This window comes from Phalangium opilio, unplaced genomic scaffold, assembly GCF_054372755.1.
Source record: "Phalangium opilio isolate 3A_F unplaced genomic scaffold, DU_Popi_V2 ptg000094l_1, whole genome shotgun sequence".
Taxonomy (NCBI): Eukaryota; Metazoa; Arthropoda; class Arachnida; order Opiliones; family Phalangiidae; genus Phalangium; species Phalangium opilio.
The window spans coordinates 1,498,875-1,501,472 of record NW_028324199.1 but is presented as its reverse complement, the minus strand read 5'-3'; the positions used below and the strand labels follow the sequence as shown (position 1 = coordinate 1,501,472).

The following is a 2,598-nucleotide window of genomic DNA, read 5'->3' as shown; positions in this document are numbered from 1 at the left end:
AGGGGACACTAATATTTACATTCTACCTTTAAATTATACTCTAATATAGAGTAAAGAAATACAAAAAAGTCTGCGTACTTACCACCCAACTCCTTATTTTCAACCGCTAAACCTACTGGGAAATTTAAAGCAAAATGAATTAAGATTTGCAAACTGAAATAATATATGTCATAAAGATTACCTCTTTGGCTCATTTGCATCAGAGATTTTATAGCATCTTCGTAGGTGCCGACTTTCAATTCTTGTTGTAGACTATCTAAAAATGGTTGGACGTCGCACAACTGGTCAACTTTTTCAGAAAAATGTTGAGGAATTTTTTTTCGTAATTTTTCGGCTGCGTTTTCATTATCAGTTTTTATCTTAATCTTTTTCTTGGGATCTTTTAATGAATTTTTGGTTTTTAAAATTTCCTCTTCAGTGATCTCTAAATCATTTTTTAGAGAGTCTCGTTGCAAACGGAGTTTCTAGATACAAAAAAATAATAAATTTCGGGATTCAATTATAATTAAATAAATCAATTAGAAAGAATATTTTAGAATCATTTAAATGGACTAGAATTGAAATAAAATTTAGAAAAGAATTACATAATATGACCGCCCATTATGTCACTCAAACTGCAACTTTCAACATCATCTTCACATGCATTAAATTACATACCTTTAATTTTTTTCTTTTAATGCCAACTGTTCCTCCAATGAGGAAAGATCCTCCGCTACGACATTTTCTGTCAAAGTTCAACACGTTTGAGGGGCTGGTAAAACCTCTTCCTCCGCGTCTGTGTCTACTAAGGTGGAACAAAAATACAAAAATTAAATTTAAGAAGTTTGGAAATATAAATAAACCTCTCTATGTCATTTTCTAAATATAAAACTAAACCTCTCTATGTCATTTTCTAAACATAAAACTAACTCTATATTTCTATAAGCTTACAATTATAAATAATATATTACTTAAGTGTTATTACGAATTCCATTGAGAAATTCATTGGTCAGTAAACAACGCCCTCTAGTTACACTTACATATTCTTCATAATAAAAATAAGTTATTTAAAGGAAATCCTAAAGGTATCATGGAGATAAAAATGCAAGCTTTGCCGTTATGACCCACAACCGTGGCTTTTATCATACAGCACAGAAATATTTGGAAATATAATAATATAATAAGAAAGTTACCAGCAACAGAGAATCTTGGTTCTAAGTTGCTCTCATCTCCAGCGTGCACAAAAACACTCAAAAGGTCTGACGGGAGGCAGAGGTTGTTTTTCCAAATTGGATAATCGTTTCTTATTGAGTCGTACGCTTCGATTATCTCATTCCTGAATGCGCTCTTTGTATTTGAATTACGCCCATTCTTTGCGTCTGTTTTACGAAGAAATAATATTAACCAAACCTAGTATAAAAATAATATTCCATATTACACGTACACACTAGCTTGACAATGAACGACGTTATCATATCAGCAAGGGGACTCGGATCTTTTTTGTCTATTCTCCTTTCCATAAATCGCGCGAAACTTTTAGCACTTTGATTGATGGCCGTGCTGTTGTTGCTGTTTATAAAATTTAACCAAAGTCAAAAATTTAATAAATAACAAATCTATTAATAAAAATTTATAATTACTTTGCGTCTGGAAAAACTGTATATTACACGATACCACGTGTTTTTTTTAGCTCATTGCTTGAGCACATTTTGTCAACTTCATGGGAAGCCATGAAGAGCCTGTTTACGTCCTGGGGAAAAACATTTCCGCAGTGATGTATAATTTGCGTGATTAAATCATGAAAGTCGTATTTTTTGGATTTTGGAACATTTTTATCTGCACATTGCAGTTCCAATAACTTATTTGTGACGTAGTCAAAGGTCAGATGTCTCGATTGAGCTAATAAAATAAAATAAAATGGCAATAGCGTGATAAAATTCTAAAAAATATTAATAACAGAGATATAATTAGAATAAAAAATATATATTACCCATTCTTGAGGACAGTTGTTCTTTGCTCCAAAGTTGAATGACTAAAGACACGTTCACACTTACATGGGAAAGCGGTTCGAAGCGATTTAAAACACTTCCAAAGTTAAGCGTAAACAAAACTGATACTCGAGAAGCTAAATACAAACGCGGTTTCTTGAAGTTGCTTCGAGAACCAACTTAAAGCGGCTTTGAAAGCTACTTTCTAGTTTTCAGGGGTATTTCGCATGGGATGAGACTAGTCTTAATTGTATTTTCACCGGCCTTAGCAGACAGTACCAACGAAAAGATTAGCAGACAGCGCAAGCAGACGCGTCTTAAGGTGTGAACCGAGGCTGTTGAAATCGCTTCGAACTAGCAATAAAGAGTGTTTCAAAGCTAGTTGGGGAAAAGAGTTGTCAACCGACTCCCGTGCAAATGTGAACATAGCTTAATAAACTACAAAACTATAAATCCTATAAATAAAGAATGGCTTGCGTAACTCACGCTTACGTCAATCAAAACCAACAACAAGCAAGCACAGAAGCCAGACTTAACCAAGTTACGCGTAACTTACGCTCAAGTGAAACACTAACACCAACAAGCATGCATGAAGGCGATACTAAACCAAGTTACGCGAAACTTAAACTCA

At 33.7% G+C, this 2,598-nt stretch overlaps 1 long non-coding RNA gene across 1 annotated transcript; it reads right to left on the bottom strand.

Moving 5' to 3' along the window:
* Positions 1 to 700: 700 nt before the first annotated feature.
* Positions 701 to 2,330, bottom strand: LOC149637877 (uncharacterized). Its single transcript, XR_016372298.1, has 5 exons — positions 1,970 to 2,330; positions 1,620 to 1,878; positions 1,424 to 1,548; positions 1,173 to 1,358; positions 701 to 784 (listed from the first exon to the last, which is right to left on the bottom strand). It is a non-coding gene; the product is annotated as an uncharacterized LOC149637877 (long non-coding RNA).
* Positions 2,331 to 2,598: the final 268 nt, after the last annotated feature.